This window comes from Podarcis filfolensis (assembly GCF_964270895.1).
Source record: "Podarcis filfolensis genome assembly, chromosome: 6".
Taxonomy (NCBI): Eukaryota; Metazoa; Chordata; class Lepidosauria; order Squamata; family Lacertidae; genus Podarcis; species Podarcis filfolensis.
The window spans coordinates 59,451,449-59,469,577 of NC_139609.1; the positions used below are offsets into that span (position 1 = coordinate 59,451,449).

The 18,129-nt window shown below is 42.4% G+C and overlaps 1 protein-coding gene and 1 long non-coding RNA gene across 3 annotated transcripts in view; both read left to right on the forward strand.

Annotated features, from left to right (window-relative positions):
* The window catches only part of LOC310764063, a 436,509-nt gene that overhangs the window by 262,713 nt on the left and 155,667 nt on the right, over positions 1-18,129 (forward strand). The gene's annotated exons all lie outside the window — the stretch shown is intronic.
* The window catches only part of CDK18 (cyclin dependent kinase 18), a 97,790-nt gene that overhangs the window by 15,686 nt on the left and 63,975 nt on the right, over positions 1-18,129 (forward strand). For both annotated transcript variants that reach the window (XM_083617146.1, XM_083617147.1), the window contains exon 2: positions 11,459-11,583. The gene's annotated coding sequence lies outside the window, so the exon portion shown is untranslated. The remainder of the gene's footprint in view (positions 1-11,458; positions 11,584-18,129) is intronic.

Below are 18,129 nucleotides of genomic sequence, written 5' to 3' on the forward strand. Positions count from 1 at the left end.
ATTAGGAATGGAGTGCAAGAGGTGGGGGCACCAAATTTAGGCATTGCACAGAGCGCCGCTGAAATAACCCCATGTGGGTTATCTTCCCTCTTCTAACTGGGGCAGAGAAGGCTCACTCAACCTGTTTATGTGGACTCTAGGGCAGGGGTCAGCAACATTTTCCAGCCATGGGCCGGTCCACCATCCCTCAGACTGTATGGTGGGCCGGACTATATTTGGGGGGGGTGAATGAATTCCTATACCCCACAAATAACCCAGAAATGCATTTTAAATAAAAGCACACATTCTACTCATGTAAAAACACGCTGATTCCCAGATCGTCCACAGGCGATTGGGCTGCATCGGGGCCCTTAGGTTGCCTACCTCCTCTAGGCTGCTTTGGATGCAAATAAAACCAAGATCTCAAGTACTTACATAGAGGAGGCGATGACAGCAGGACAAAAACTTGACAGCCTTAGATGGAAACTGCAGAAGGTGCCTTAATCCTGGGCTTTTCAGTCAAGGGGGAAGCAAAGGCCCAGCAAATGTAAGGCTGGAAGCCTGGAAAGTTGAGTTTGAAGAGATCCCTCCAGCTCTGAGGGCAAACCCACACATGTGCACTCTGAAGGTAGTCGTGTGTTTTGTGTGCGCTTTGAAGGGGAAATACTTTTGAGCTTTTGAATGAAGAAATATGTTGCTCTTATGAAAAAGGAGTTTCCCTTTAGAGAAAGAAGAGCATCCCCATTTGCAAGCAGTATTATCCCTAGCATGAAAATAAATACCCCAGCCTAGCAAATTTCTACCTTAATTCCTCTCCTGACTCGTATCTGGACCTCCCTCCGTGCGTATCAATAAATCTCCTTGGGCCCCTGGGCAGGAACAATAGCAGCACTTTTCTGTGCTGCAGTGAGAATTTTCTTAGTGCTGTCCATGGGCTTTGTTGTTGCAGTTTCTAAAGAGCTGTGGTTACTTTGTGACGCTTTAAAGGCATTGGCTGTGCAAGCAATGTGCTGCCCCCCCCCCCCCAGCCTCAAATTGGGACCCAGCACGGAATTATGCTGAGGTGGAAAGAAAGCCAGTGCAACACAGTGAAAGAGCTCTTTTTTAATGTTAAGCTCCCCTGCCTTCCTGCAGGAAAGGAGATTCCCTCAAAGTGTTTTCTGTTAGAGATTGAGAACAGGCCATTGGGAAATGAACCACCCCAGCAGCCCGCCTTCTGTTTTAAGCTCTTAATCCATCCTAGCCTCCTATTATGAATGATTAATTTATACAATTAGTAGTGTTATGGTAATGAGCTAATGGCATCTTTGTTGCCATCCTGTGTAGGGATATAGCTAATTGCATGTTGCATGATTGTTCCCAGAGGCTTTTTTTAACACAAGAGGAGAGTGACTTCTACTTCTTGCCACTGAGGCAATGCCTATTACTGATCTGTAGGTGATTTATGTGCCTACTCAATTAGGTAGAGTATGGTGCTGGTAATGCCAAGGTCACGGTTCGATCACCATATAGGGCGCCTGAATATTCCTGCACTGCAGGGGGTTGGGCTGGGTTCCTTTCAGCTCTACAATTCTATGATTCTAAGTACATAGTAGAATTATGTGCTTCCCAGTAATGCACACTCAGGGGGCCCTAGAGGTACCCACAGATGCTAATGCTCTATAATCTGGAGGCTGGATGCTTCTAAAGTGACTTTCAGGCATTTGATGCAACCAATAACCCAGACTCTACCCTGATTTCTGTGAAAACACTGTACCTTTGCATAATAGGTAGGTGCTTAGGAGGAAGGTGTTGATAGCTGGTGCTCCTGTCAGCCTTATGACACCTTCATGGCAGTTCAAAACACCTGAAGAGTACCACACATATGCCAGTTAATGGAGCAAGTTTCTGCCCTATAATGGTGTATCCAGCAGACACAAATTATTTTTCTAACTGTTCAATGGTTCACATATTTCTTGTTTAGATGTATACTTTGCCCTTAAAATATCAGAGTGGCTTATGCTAAAATTAGTAAAAGCATAATTAAATCACTAATATATTAAAGTCATCTGCAAATAACAGCATTTCTGTAAATGCAGCATAAAACTAATCCAAGTAAAATCGTTCAAAATATATTCATCTGATGCCAGAAAGGTATCTGCTCAGATGCCGAGCGAGGCTTTTTGGAGGAGAGTATTCCAAAACTGGGGTACCACCACTGAAAAGGCCCTTTTCCAAATAGCCATCTATTACATCTTACTGGTTCTGGTGTTCATTATTATAAAACAGTGATTTAACCTAAGCTGATCTGAGAATGTGCCTTCTGCACTCCCATCAGTTCAGAGAGTCAACTTGAGCCACATCAACGTCCCATGGAAGGAACTGTGTAGCTGATGGATAAATTTGCAGAAACGTCACAAAACATAAGCCACCCATCCCCACAAAGGGAACAGCTCTGAGGACCTGTAAGAGAAACAGAGTAAATTAAAATTTGTATTCTTCCCCACCACAGATGTATTCAGATCTTGTTCCTGTGCTTAGTCTACTTCACTCACCCACTCTTCTTCCTCTTTGAAACTCTCCAATCTCTTGTTCTGAGGCAGCCGTTCAGTCTCCCACACAGGTTGAAGTTTTCTCTACATGCAAGTAACCCCGATTCTGGTCTCCTTGAGAGATTAGCAACACTTTCAAAAGAAAAAGAGGGAGAGAAAAGGGGGTGAACTTTGGGAGGCTGGGGAGATGACAGAACACCGCATGAGGTAGAGAGGGTGTTCAATCAATTCTGAGAAAGATTCTCAGCAAGGTTTTGCTGCCCTTCTTGTTCTGCCCAAAAGCATTAGGTCCAACAAAGAATATGAGTAGGTTGCACTGATGGGCAGGTGACTCATATACACACTTTTTCTGTGTGTGGCTTTGGGCACATTATTCACACTGCGCTTCCCTGTCTTATGTGTAAATATGATAGTGATTCTGTGTTGTATCCCTAGTGTTCTTTAGGTTTTCAGGATAGGGAACTTTTCTGTGCTCTCCTGCTGCATATCAAGGCAACAGCCATCTCTACCATCTCAGTGTGGTGTAGTGGTTAAGAGCGGTAGACTCGTAATCTGGGGAACCGGGTTCGCGTCTCCGCTCCTCCACATGCAGCTGCTGGGTGACCTTGAGCCAGTCACACTTCTTTGAAGTCTCTCAGCCCCACTCACCTCACAGAGTGTTTGTTGTGGGGGAGGAAGGGAAAGGAGAGTGTTAGCCGCTTTGAGACTCCTTAAAGGGAGTGAAAGGCGGGATATCAAATCCAAACTCCTCCTCCTCCTCTTCTTCTTCTACATGGAAGGAATTTTAAAAGTGCATGATAGCACTAGGCCTACTCAACAAGAGTCTTCTAATGTGGTTAGATCCCTGCTGCATGACCTAACAATCAACTCAGCTCCACTCACCTGATTTTGGATGGGGTAGCCCCCTCTCTTTCTCTTCAGCATGGCAGTGTAAGAATTGCCAAGTCACAAAGAGAACTCAAATTGTCAAAATTCAGACCTATCCCTAGAACATGAATATAGGCATATTCAGCAGGAGGTCACGAGATTCACACCTTTGTGTTGCCAGTTTCATTTGCTAGTTTTAATTTATTTATTGCCGTTAGATTTCCATGAATTCAGTATTATTTCCCTAGCCCTGTGATGACGGTGATAAGTAGTAGATACAGTATCTGCAGTAAGGATATTTGAATAAGCTACAGCTGTTGCTCAAATTATGAAGGGTGCTTTTCAAATGAATTTAAATGGTGTGAGTTTAGCACCAAAAGCTGACCTACTCAGGGAATTTGCAGCACACTTCATTTGCAAAGAATTGCATACTGAGAAGTGACGTGTGTATCTGTGTGGGAGGTACTGTGAAGGCCACAGGGGCAGAAACTGTGGTTTCTCTGAGCTTGTGAATATTTCCAGATTCTAGATGATAATTCTGAGCAGCTACTGGTCAGATTTTACAGGGATAGTATGAATGCTGGTTCAAAATCTATCAAACTGCAGAAAACTGTGACTCCATAATTGCGGAATCCACAGGGCTTTGTTGTTGGTTGTTGTGTAGTCCTGTACCTTTCTTTCTTTATTGGCACTTTTGGATGCAGTATTTTGTGGAAGCTGGTGAAAATGCCATGTATGCTACTCTTTATTAGGAAGCTAAGGCTTGCGTTGGGACTGAGCCTGCAGAAGCAATTTGTTTCATGTGTTATAGAAAAATGATAACAGAAAGGAGCATCTTGCCCCCATTAGACTATGACAACCTGACATGGATCAGGATGTTCAGAAGTTGGATCTGTACTACTTCTTCTTTTGTGGGAAAACCAAGTCAAGTACTCCATTCTCTGTGAAGCAAAGCTACAAGTAAGGCTATAAATTGGCAGAAAGGAGGTAGAGTGTTAGGATCCACGTCAGAGTTCTGCTCCTTCAAGGCTTTATCCTTGAGAAAGAAAGGAAGTGATCTTCTGGGGTCATCCAGCCCTGGAGAAATAAAAGCCTTCAGTTCGTTGTTCACTTTGAGCTTGTCTTGCCTCATCTGGGTGGTCTTGCTAAGGGAGGGACTAGATACTGCAAAGCAAAGTTGTTTGGATGAAGGAGCTAGGGTTGTTATCCTACTGTTATCCGGAATGAGTCAACCAGTTTGGGGTGTCCTGATGCGGCAGGGAAGTGCTAAGTTATTTAATTTATTGTTGTACTATAATAATAATAATAATAATAATAATAATAATAATAATAATAATAATACCCTGCCCATCTGGCTGGGTTTTCCCAGCCACTCTGAGTGGCTCCCAACAGAATTAAAAACACAATAAAACACCAGACATTAAAAACTTCCCTAAATAGGGCTGCCTTCAGATGTCTTCTAAAAGTCAGTTTATTTCCTTGATGTCTGATGGGAGGGCGTTCCACAGGGTGGGTGCCACTACCAAGAAGGCCCTCTGCCTGGTTCCCTGTAACCTCACTTTTACTGCCAGAGAAAACCACATGCAGATTTTCTGCCTTGGCTGCCAAAATAATATGACCAGCTTCCCGGGAGATATGCAGCTTCCTGGAAGATAGGGAGAGACTTGTTTGCCCTGCCTCAGGTAGCAAAATGTCTTGGGCCTGTTCCAGAAGTAGTAGTAGTAGAGCCTGGGACTGGAGAAGTGGATTGTTCACTTGTTTAAGATGTAGTACCAGCACCTTGCATGATATGCTGAAAATGAAGGACCCTGCCCTACATGCACACACCTTGCATCAGACACACCACTGAATAATGGGACCTTATGGTGAAGGGTGGTTAATAAATCGAATTGATGAAAATGATGATGTGAGGAGAATACAATGAAACCTTCCTCACGTGGTGTGTGACCAAGAGACAGGTGCTTGGAACTCAGCTGTGATATAGTAACCCCCCTGTTTTAGAATGTGTTTGTGTGTGTTTGCTAGTTAGATGTTAAAACTAGCCCCAAAGTTGCCATGGTAGCATATAGATTAGTTGCATCTTCTATGTGCAGATTTGAGTTCAGTCCCAGAGAGACACCAACTGTTTCTGGTCCCTAAAATGCTTCCTGCACTTCTGGTGTTTGCCTTGAAATGTGCCTACTTGGATACTTACTGCATTGATGCTGTGTTGTTTTTTCTTCTAAAATTTGCTGCTGAAATACTTTCATGTCTTGAACTGTTAGCTATATTCTTATTGAAATATTGTTTTTGAAACCACGTTTCAAAACCATGTTTTTGTTGTGATCTGCTTTGAACATAATTTATTTTGTGAAAAGGCAAAACATAAATTAGACTAGTCTAGTCATAGGATAAACAGGGACATGTGTAGCTTTCTCCCTTGGCCCATTGTGAATGCATATGTATCACTGTTTAAGCTCAGGTGCAACTTAAGTTATTGTTTCTAATTTCCAGATTTGCACAGTAGTGATTGGCTAGCCCTCATGTCACTCGCATAGCAAACACACACACACCCTTTGAGAAATTTTTGAATTGTTTTTTGTCTGAACAAAGATTTTAAACAGATACTTGAATATGAACATATACAAAAATGTATTGCCTCCTTGAAGTTTGGGAAGGAAGGGCAGGGAGGACTGAGCAGGTACAAAATCAACTGTCTTTGCAAGAGGGAAGGTGTAGAAAAGCAAAGCTCATTCTGCAACGAAAGCCACCCACCCACCCCTGTTCACAAGTACATCTGTCTTCACAATTATGCATCTGTGCTGCCAAATAGCTTCCAGATACCAGTGGAGTCCCTAGCATAGCTAAATGTCAAAAGGCTGTTGCTTCCATTTTATAATGAACTACATGATTTGTACTGTTCTTGCAAATGAATATAGAGGGCTAGAAGGTGATTATACTGACTCTGGAAAGCAAGCATTTATTTTTCTTCACTTTCCTCAGAAATTTCAAATCAGCTGTATACAGGGACAATTTGATGTCAATTGCTGTCTGGTCACTTCCTGGCGACCTGTTTATTCATCCTGATTTGCTTGCACAAAGTTTGCAGAGAGAGGCTTTGCAGGATCATGTCAATATATTGTTACCCAGTGCATTTTCTCATCACTTCCCTTACTGCAAGAAGGCTGGGTGGAAGTTCAGGGTTTGGAAGCAGGATTGGTGCACATGGACCACACATCCACATTAATTGCCCAAACTGAACTTGTCAGTATGTGACTGGATCCCACCTGCAAAGGAGCAAGCCATTTGCGCAAGCTCCACACCTGAACCAGCAAATGCTAGTCAAGCCCCCTTGGGCTCCATAGGACTTGTGTTAATTATATCCTGTTTATAGTAAAGGGACTTAAGCATGGTATGGCTTCTATCCTTTGCACATTTTATTTGAATTCAGTGGGACGTACTTCTGACTACATATGCATTGTGTTGCTCTGTTACTGTCTTTGGATTGGGCCCCTAGTATAAAGGTCAAATGTAGCTCACTTCAAATTGCTAATGGTGCTGCATGAAAGAAAGAGTTCAGCTAAGTGCAGAGTGGGCTGGTAAGACATCAAACCACAGAGACTCACGTAAAAGAATTTATAGGAATGTAGAGTTTTAGCAGCATGTAATACTTCGCCTCCAATACAGAGTAGGGTGGATCTTGCCAAGCTTCACCAAACCTGAGGAATGTCCACCCATTGAGGGCAAATGAGAACATTCAGGGAGTTCATTTGAGGAAACTGTTTGTTCTGCTGCAGTGATCTTTTCAGCCTGGCTTGGAAATAGGTACTTCATCTGAGCTCTTACCAAATGTGCGGCCTCAAATCAATCAGGCGTGCGTGAGATGTTGGAACATGATGCCTGTCTCACTCGCTTTCTGTGGTTTTTATTTCCCTTGCTGCCTACCAATTTGTTCTGGAAAGTAATAGGCACAACTCTCCTAATTTCTAATAACTTCTCACCACCTCCTTCTATCCCTCGGTAAGCCTGTAGCAATTATTCTCCCAGCTGAAGTAGAGCAAACCCACCCACACTGCATGCTTTCAACAAAGAATGGAAACTTCCCCAGAGACAATTGCAAATGATGCTCCAGGCATCCCACTGCCTGGAACAATGTGGGCAGGAGCTACTGGCAGGGGCAAACTTTGGTAATATGGCGCCCTGACTGAGGACAGAATTGGGCACATGCCCCTAAATATTTCTTATTTTCACAATAATACCTTTTGGTACAGTTGCTTTTTGAATGGATCTTCTCAGTAGGTACCTGTATAAATAGATGATGATGATGATGATGATGATGATGATGATGATGATGATGTTATACATCTTGGCTTAGCATCCTGTGCAGGAGAGCCACCTGCACCACCAGTGGTGTAGCGTGGGTTGTCAGCACCCGGGGCAAGGCAAGTAATTTGTGCCCCCTAACCCGTGGATTTGCGCCCCTAACCCTAACCCCCAGATGTTGCGCCCGGTGCGGCCAGCCCCCCCTGCACCCCCCACGCTACGCCACTGTGCACCACCCTAAATCCGGTGCTGCTACTGGGTAAGACTGATGAGGAAACTATTTGAAATAGAGTGATGGAAAGAGATTTCATCAAAAAGCGACACACATTATCAGCTTAGAGCTCCAAATGTTTGCTAGTGAGAGCAGTGATTTTGTGTGGGAGGGAATTAATTTTGTTTTGTTAACTGATATTGATTCTGTCATATTGAAGAGTTAGAAATGTGTGGAAATATTAATAAAACTATATCTGTTCTGATGACACAAGATTGGACTGTGATGAATGTGTCTTCTCGGCTCAGCTGATTATATAAACAAGCAACTCTTTTTCTGTATGCGTGCCTTATTTTGTTTTTGTGCATTGTTGTTTTTTTATTTTTAGTATGGCTAGAGGCCTCAACAGCTGGAGGTGGCCCAGGCCTCCCTGGACCTCTAATTTGCATATGCAAGATAACCATTGCAGAACAAATGCTACAGATAAACTGCTTCTCAATGGAAGTAGTTCACATGTCAGCTATAGGGAAACACTGTTAGACATTGTCTCTCTGAACTTGTACAGAGAAGGGGGTTGGGGATAATGCCTGCTCATCCCGTTATTGATGCATGTTCATGATGCATGTTCTGAAAGGACCTGAATGCCTGTGAGTAACCTGGGACCCTTGAAATAGGCAGAGTCCTTATCATGCAGACAGAGCCTACATAAGCACACTTGGTAAGCATATAGGCTCTTTCAGACATTGTGCTGAAATTGTATCAGGTTAGGGGACAGCAGTCACGAAATTAAAAGACGCCTGATTATTGGGAGAAAACCTAGACAGCATCTTTAAAAGCAGAGACATCACCTTGCCAACAAAGGTCTGTATAGTAAAAGCTATGGTTTTCCCAGTAGTGATGTATGGAAGTGAGAGCTGGACCATAAAGAAGGCTGATTGCTGAAGAATTGATGCTTTTGAATTATGGTGCTGGAAGAGACTCTTGAGAGTCCCATGGACAGCAAGAAGATAAAACCTCTCCATTCTGAAGGAAATCAGCCCTGAGTGCTCACTGGAAGGACAGATCCTGAAGCTGAGGCTCCAATACTTTGGCCACCTCATGAGAAGAGAAGATTCCCTGGAAAAGACCCTGATGTTGGGAAAGATTGAGGGCACAAGGAGAAGAGGACGACAGAGAACGACATGGTTGGACAGTGTTCTTGAAGCTACCAGCATGAGTTTGACCAAACTGCGAGAGGCAGTGGAAGACAGGAGTGCCCGGCGTGCTCTGGTCCATGGGGTCATGAAGAGTCAGACACGACTAAACAACAACAGGACACAATCCTACCCCTCAGAGTTCAGAGTATGATTGAGCAAGGCTTAAATGATAAGTCATTTATTGACATTGAGTGGCATGTAGAGTCAATTGTGAATCAGACTGGTTTTTTTGTTTTTGTTGCTAAATAAAATAGAATCTGAATTCTAAATGCAGTTCCCACTGGGTTGCTACCGGTCATTTTATATTGCTTGGCAGAATAAGGAAACCAGAACTTCCAGATCTGAAAGTACAGAATATCTGAATAATCAAGTCCCATTGTATTTCTTTGTATGACTTTTTCAGAATTGGGAAGAGAACATAAGCAAGTTATTTAGATTGTAAATTGCTCAGAGGTGGAGGAGAATGTCTCCTATTCTATAACTTCTACACATAATCCTTAGTATGCTTAACAGAAATGACAATAACTATGTCTTCAATTACAGGTCTCCTACCTTTTTTGGAAGTTATATCCATGAGTTCATAGTGAAACAAATATGCAGTGAAATGCATGAATGAAAGGGACACAGCAAAACAATGGGAAATTTAAGGACTGAACATTCTAATTTTATTCTGCTGAAATTTTGTTCAGAATATATTTCCTTTTGATTCAAATGCAAAGTGATAACCTAATTTAAGAGGCAGTATGTGCCATAGTAATTTAATCAAATTAGTAGTTGAAGTCTGTCATTCTCCAAAGTCTGCAGTTACATAGTTTACCCATGTCAGCAGATATTCAAATTATGTAAAATGTATGTTAATCTTCAGAATATTACATAGTTGCCACATTTTGGCTTACGCCTTAAATTTTCTGGTTGTTCCAGTCTAACACAAGAGATGGGATCCTCCCTATTAATTTAGGACCATGATTGGTGTTCTCTCTCTCTCTCTCTATATATATATGTATACCACACACACACACACACACACACACACACACTCTTAACATTTTTAGGAGAAAATGGAAAGGGGTGAGTCAGGGTTGCTTCCCTTTCTGACCACACTCACACGCCCAGCGGACTACCTGGCAAGTCCTACAAAGGCACCTGGGACTGGTGAGGCAGGAGGTGCCCTCAGGAGACCAGTTTTGGCAGCCACCTGTTATTCTATAGCCTAGGGCTATGTTGTCTCTTAATCCACTTGTGAAAAAGTCCTTACAGACCTGAGACCTTCTGCAATGATGTGGACTTTCAGGTTTCATCATAGCAACCCCTAGAGCAGGGGTTTCCAGTGGGAGCCAGTACACCTACCGGTATATAAGTCACCCTTGAAAGGTCTCAGGAAATATGCCCTTAGAAATCCACAATACTCAAGAGACTATTCAATCTTCCTGCTCAGTTCCTGTTTGTAATGGCTCAGCCATTTCTACATCAAACACCCCCCTCGAATCTTCCCATTGTGTCACTAGATGCCAGAATTGGGCACCCTCCCTTTCATCCATTCTAAACAGGGAAGAGGTGCAATGAGCTTTTTTCTGTGAGCAAGTGCTGATGGAGGTGCCTTTCCCCCCATTGATTGGGGGGGACAACATGCCTATACCATTTTGTAGTCCTCTACCCCCCCCCCCGCACGGTCTTTTAGAGGTGGCAACTATTTTCTGTTATGCACCGTTTGTGACTGGTGCCCAGAGCACTTTTCTCAAAATTCCATATGCGTCTACTGACCCCAAAGGATTGGCAACCCCTTCAGTGATCCAATTTAGCATGTTTATATTACTCGTATTTATTTTAAAAAGCCAAACATCTTGAAGCTGCTAAGCTTGCCTAATATTGCATTTGCAATTAGCGTACATTCATTGTTACTAACAGACTTATGAAACAGAAGATTTTCAACTGAAAGTTTTCTGCCCCACATCACTGACTAGACCTGAAATGCATCTCTTGGGAGGAAGGTTTTGAACTTGTCTGAAATCCAAAACATAATGTTCAACAGTGGAACGCACTCCCTCAGGAGGTTGTGGACTCTCCTTCACTGGAGGTTTTAAAGCAGAAGTTGGATGGTCCTATGCTTAGATTCCTTGCCCTGGACTCCTGGCTTGCAATCCTGCCAATCCTTCCTTCACCCTGAAATAGCTTTCTCACAACCCTTTTCCAGACTAGCCTGCCTTATTATGGCACTTTATCAGTACAACCCAATTAAATACACCAGCCCACACTCATAGAGGCCCCCAAAGCAGTTTATGCACTTTTGAAAAAAGAAAACATTTTTAAAGAACCGAAATAAATGAATAAGAGCTGGCTATGACAGGCTGTTTGGTTTTTTATCTTTTTTACAGAATGCAGTGCAGATCTGGCTATTGTGCGGTAAAACAGCATGCAGCATACGTAGAGAAGAGCCTGTGGCAATAAGTAATCAGAGGGAAAGGGCACTCCAGCAGTGATCCTTGGTGTGGCAGAAAAGGTAAGTACACAAGAGCACCCTTCTGTACAACACCCATCTTTTGAGCTTCCTGTGAAGTCTTTTTTATTTTTAAAATTTCAGTAGAGATGTTAAGGAAGCTTATCTTATGGTTAAATTTAACTTAGAGCCTCTCCAGGCCTCCTTTTAACTGTTCTTTCGTGATCCTTTGTGATAATGGTGGCATTGGGGTGGTTATACACAATCCTGCTTTTAATATTGTTTGGACCTTCAAAAGTTTTGGGTTGGACATACTCCTTCGTTTCTAGTAGTGTATGTCCTGTGACTCTGGGGGTGGACCCACTTTTGTTGTACTATTACGTAAAGAGTGCCCACCTAGATGGCCATAATGGGGTAGCATTAGTGAAGCATCACAAAACAACCAAAAGTGAAATGGTGTATGGATGTTCTGTAATTTCACCTCTAATGCACTATTGTTGTGTCAATGACATATTGTAGAACACCCTCCTCAAAAACAATAGTCTGGAGGGGACCTGATTTGGGGGCTGTATCTCTATCGTATGCCACTTTGAAACTGTGGTATTAAGCAGTATTCAGCTTATTTCAACAAATGCCAAAATGCTGTGGTATTATAGAATAGGGATGACATCACAAAGACTCACATAAAACATTATCAAAACAGCATTAAGAAGACCAGCCTAAAACAAATGTTAAAATTGAATATGAAAATAGCAAAGAGAAAGCCGTTTAGAATTTAGAAGAGAAAGCCATATCAGAATGCGATAAAACGTATCATTCAAATTTAAAGGTCCTGGAAGAGTACAAAGGTCTGCACCTGGCATTGCAAAGACTATAACAAAGGCCCCAGGTGAACCTCTTGAAGGGAGGGGGCATAATCCACAACTGGGATGCATGCACAGTTGCTTTCGACGTTGAATGACAGAGTAGTTTAGCCTTTGACAGGGGGGCCAAACCGTTTGGTTTCCTGGCTTTGTATGATGTGGCTGTGTAGCAGCTTTAAGCAGCATAGAGTTGGAGCCCCGCGGCAGTGAGGCTTAGGCGGCTAGTGCTATTCAGCAGCAGCACTGCTGCTACACCAGCCTCTGAGCGTAATCTATTATTTATTGCCCCTATTGCAAAACTGGTTCATTAAGCCAGGATAAGAAAATGGGGTAACGACTGCCTTTTATTACAGCTCCTGCTGCTGAGTTCTTACTACTAAGCGGAAAGTCCAGGGAATATTGGACCCTTTGGCCTTTAACCAGAGATCTGGCTTTCTTCTGCAAAAGCAGAAGAGGCTGCTAAGCCCATGCTACTGGGGAAGGCAAAGTTGGACTCCTCTTCCCACCCACCCACCCAGGTTTGTGGGAGCATTGGGCAAAATCCAGGTCATCTGATAGAGAAATAAAGGCTGGTCCATTGGGACGCTTCCTTGTGTGACAGGTGGTTCATGCTAAAATTCACTGCCCTGCACAATTATTAAAGGTGCTGGGGCCCTATCATTTTTTATCTGACCAGCCTAACATTCATTTTAGTGGCTGCCCTGTTCTGGTCCCAAGGAGAACCACTTTGTGCATGGCAGCAAGGAGAATTAGCAATTTGCCTCTGCAGATGCTGGTGGTGAACTGAGGCCTACTGAGCACCTGACTCCAGCCCAGCAGTTAGGCTCTACCCCCTTCCCACATTTCTCCTTCGCTCCATGATTTCCCATTTGATGCACTCCCTATGGTGTTGGAATGGGAAGGGTGCCTTTGAGGGTGTCTGCCCTAGTTCTACGGACCTTGTTGCTGTGGGATCTGGTCCAGTGTGCCCCTGGTCACCAGCATCAGGCTCAGAACCCGAAGCTGCTCCATAAGATAGGGTACTAATGCCTAGATAGTCACAACAGCCCCTTAGTTGTTCTATGTAGCTATTTCAGTTTCTGGTGTGGGTAATGAAAACAAAATAACAATGCGATTCATTATATTTCTACAAAAGAACTGCTATTGATTTTCCCCCTTTAAAAAATAAAGCATGCTTGTTGTTTGCTGCCTCCAGAAACAATCTTTTCTTAATGGCATTTTTGAAACTGAAGGAGTTGAGGGACTGATTTGTGTCAGAATAAGCTTCATAATTCTGCCTTTTAAAACAATTGCAATATTTTCTCCATGATGTTTTCTGCTTGCTATGGACTGAGCTCCAAAACTATGAGTAATCCAAGATAGACCAAGAGATGATCCTGAAGCATAGGGTGCCAGTAGAAGAATAAACAACCTTGAAAAGGTGCAGCAAGAATGGACCAGTGCAGGTTCATCTCACAAATATGTTCATGGAATTATAGAGTTGAGGGTTGTCAAGTCTAACCCTCTACAATGCAGGAATCTCAACTTAAACATCCATGACAGATTGTCATTCAATCTCTGCTTAAAAGGGAAACAGACGAACTTTGTGAATGTGTGCGTTGCTTGAATGGTAACCTCTGGGAGGTGGCTTGTCACATCTGACTGCAAGAGAAGATGTCAAATTAGAACTGTGTGAACAAACAGAGAGAACAGGGAGCACCAGCCCATTCTATTTCCTTTTCCACCTGTATTATGTAACATCCAGAATTATCCTTAGCCTGCATCCCTTTGCATTATTCCAGATCATATGTAGGTCTGTGTGTTATCCACATGCGGGGAATTGCACCTTGAAAGCTTGAATTTTTGGTGCTGAGAAGATCTATGTTATGATTATGGGTACTTGATAACTTCTTATGGGGAGGGGACAGGTCCCCTTACATTTCTGAAAAGGTGGCTGGTTTTTCTTCAGAGCGGCAGTTTATAGCTTTGTGGAGATGCCATGTTAAATTCTTCAGCACAGCAAATTTTCATTTGACAAAATGCCAATTTTTAATAATTATTTTAACTGTGTAATGTATTTTATTCTGTGTTGTTTTCTAATGGCTAATGGCTTCAGCTTCATTAAATAAATAAAAGATAACAATAACATGTTATGATTACGGTGGCCAGATGGAAAAGAGAACATGATCCCGCACCTTTAATAGTTGTGCCAGATGCTGAAATTCCCACTTCTAAGGGTGCAGCCCTGATTTGTTAGTTAGTTAAAAAAACATGTTTCTAGTCCTTCTGATTGCAAAAATAGCTCCTTTCCTCCAGCTACTGGCACTGCATCAATAGGAGTATAGCATCTAGATCAAGGGAAGTAATAGTGCCACTGTATTCTGCTCTGGTCAGACCTCACCTGGAGTACTGTGTCCAGTTCTGGGCACCACAGTTCAAGAAGGACACTGACAAACTGGAACGTGTCCAGAGGAGGGCAACCAAAATGGTCAAAGGCCTGGAAACGATGCCTTATGAGGAACGGCTAAGGGAGCTGGGCATGTTTAGCCTGGAGAAGAGGAGGTTAAGGGGTGATATGATAGCCATGTTCAAATATATAAAAGGATGTCACATAGAGGAGGGAGAAAGGTTGTTTTCTGCTGCTCCAGAGAAGCGGACACGGAGCAATGGATCCAAACTACAAGAAAGAAGATTCCACCTAAACATTAGGAAGAACTTCCTGACAGTAAGAGCTGTTCGACAGTGGAATTTGCTGCCAAGGAGTGTGGTGGAGTCTCCTTCTTTGGAGGTCTTTAAGCAGAGGCTTGACAACCATATGTCAGGAGTGCTCTGATGGTGTTTCCTGCTTGGCAGGGGGTTGGACTCGATGGCCCTTGTGGTCTCTTCCAACTCTATGATTCTTTTTTTTTTTGAATTTTTTTATTTTCAATGCAGAATCATAACAAAAATTACAAACATTGAATCCAAAATAATACTATACAAACAAAAATCCCCGGAACATATAGAAAAAAAAAAACAGAAAAGGAAAAGGGGGAAAAAAGCAAAGGAAACAAAACTAAACTAAACAAAAACAAAAAAGCACACATCTACAGAAAAAAACCATATCATTACGTACATAAACACAAATTGACTTCCTTCCTTTGTTCTAAGACCTCAAAAAAATTACTCTTACTGTATTGTTGTGTCTAATTAGATTACTTCCACCTTGGTACTTTTTATTTTTTTTACACCATTTTTCTTTTTCTTTAACCCTGTAAAGCATCATTCATTACATACCAATATACTAACTCCAGAACAATGTTTTTTCATATACTCTTTAGCACAACCCCATTCTTTTAATAATTTCTGGTCCGATTGGCTAAAATTTACAAATTAAATTTTAAATTGGCTAAAATTTACAAATTAAAATCGAATACCTGTTGGAGATGTAAAAAAGAAATAGGAACAATGTTTCACATGTGGTGGGAATGCCGACCTATTAAACAATTCTGGAATGAAATCTATGAAGAACTCAAAAAGATGTTTAAAATATCTTTCAGTAAAAAACCGGAGGCATTCCTTTTAGGTTTAATTACAAATGATATCCCCGAAAATCAAAGGAAAGTATTCCTTTATGCAACAACAGCTGCCAGGATGCTTATAGCTAAAAACTGGAAAGGCAGAAAAATTCCATCAGTGAAAGATTGGCAAATTAAATTATGTTAAATTAAATTATGTGAATACATAAATCTGGCAAGACTCACAGCTTACATAAGGGGACAATCGGACCAACTCTATGATTCTATGACTTGCTTAACATTGCTAGCCGAAGCAGACATGTGCAAAGGCCTGTAAAATAATCTGGCATTTGTATACAAACTTGGGCAATATATGCAGAGCATAGAACTAGAGTTTATATTCAATTTTTGCTTTGCAAAGTTAAACCCATCTCTGAGAATCACTCATTCATTCACTTTTCCCTCCTCCTAGCCAAACACTTGCTCTTTCCTTTGAGCTGTGAACTGAGCCCAAGAGACCTGCTTCTCTTAATTGCTCCGTCTCGCTTTCTTTCCAAGCCAGGAATAGAAGCCTGATACCTTGGATCCCACTCCCTCTGCTTTAATCACTTGCTGCCACATGACACTAAGAAGAAATAATTAAGGGCAGCGCAGAGTAAAAGTAAGATGGCTCGTCTTAGCTGTCGCAAGTAGCAGGACCTCTTCTCACTAAAGGGCAGCATTCTTAACTTGCGGTCGTCTCTCCGCTATTTCCTTCTGAGGTTGGATTGATGGCAAGCTGAAATCTTGGATGTCTGAATTGGAACAGTCATAGGCTTTTTGTGACTCTGGGGATCCTGGGAGCTCTGTGTGGACTGGAGCATGGCAAGGATGTAGAGATAATGAAAGCACTAATTAAAAATAGGAAAGGGAAAGAAAGAAGTAGCCAGCCTACACCAACCCACAGTGTCTGTATGGGAACTTTTTATTGTAGTGTCAGTACCATTTCTATGCTTCTCAGTGTTGACTCATTGCCTGGGAAGAATATCCAAGGGATTTGGTTTGAGGATGTGTGTAGATTTAGGCAAGATTGGGTCAATAAATGCACTGCCGAGATCACCTTGTTTGATGTTGGAGAAGTCATTTTAAGGCTTTGCACAGGCATACGATTTGTGGTTTGTGAAGATGCACCTTAGTGTTCGGTTAACATATTCAGTTAACATAATGTGTTCAGTTAACATAATCCATAGTCTTTTGAATACTTCTTTAACTTTCCCCATTGGAGGATGATGTAGCAGTGGTTGCAAGCAATGGACCCAGGCGGGGTATGTTTGGAAGACTGAGTGAGTGGCTCCAACCAGTGATTGATTCACCGACATGCCTGAAAGTTTAGGTTTGAAGATGAGTTCAGAGAGCATATAATGAGCACTCTTTGGGCTGTCTTGATCTTATTTCTGTCTTCAGCCCTTCATAATTTTTTGACCTGGTCCATATGCACACTTGCAGTACATTAGGCTTGCATGTGAGTAGCTGTGCCATAGCATCACTGCGCACTTGCCCTTCCAGATGGATGGTTGGCTTTGTGCTCAGGGTAAGCAGAACAAGTTTAGAATGGGGGGTCAAGAGCTGAAAATGTTTGAGAAACACTGCCTCCAGCCTTGCTCCAGGCTGTCTCATCGCCATAGTCCATAAATGACATTTCATTTTTCAAAACATTATTTAGTCTCCCTGCTTGAGCCTGAAAGTAAACAAATAAAATAAAACCCTACGATATGGAAAGACTGAAAGATGGAAATTTCAAATCACATCTCCATGTGTAGCGGAGGAGTGGTGCTGCGACTTTATAAAAATCATCCCTCGATTCTCTCTTGATGGATGCTGCTGTAGTTCTGTGAACCTCTGTGGTGATAACACTGATTGACACTGGCTGAAGGCGTGTGATCCTTTGAAAAGCAGGAGTGTACCATGCAAAATGCTGACACAACCAACTTCTTTACAGTTCAACAAGAACCCCTCTAGGAAAGCAGACAATATGGGTATTGAACAAGCCATGGGCACTGGGGTGTGACTTGACAAGCTGGCACATAGTAGCACGTTATCCGGCCAAGGGAAACACAAGATGCATTTTATCATGTCCAGTAAAAGAATTGATTCCTGGTGTAGATTCATTTAATGAGGTTAAAAAAAAAGTGACTGTCGTTTTAGTGTCTTCTGTCTGAACTGCTCTGCTCTTGTCACGGTTGGAATGAAAGGCCTTAGACTGAGATAGCATCCACCCTGCACTATCTGTC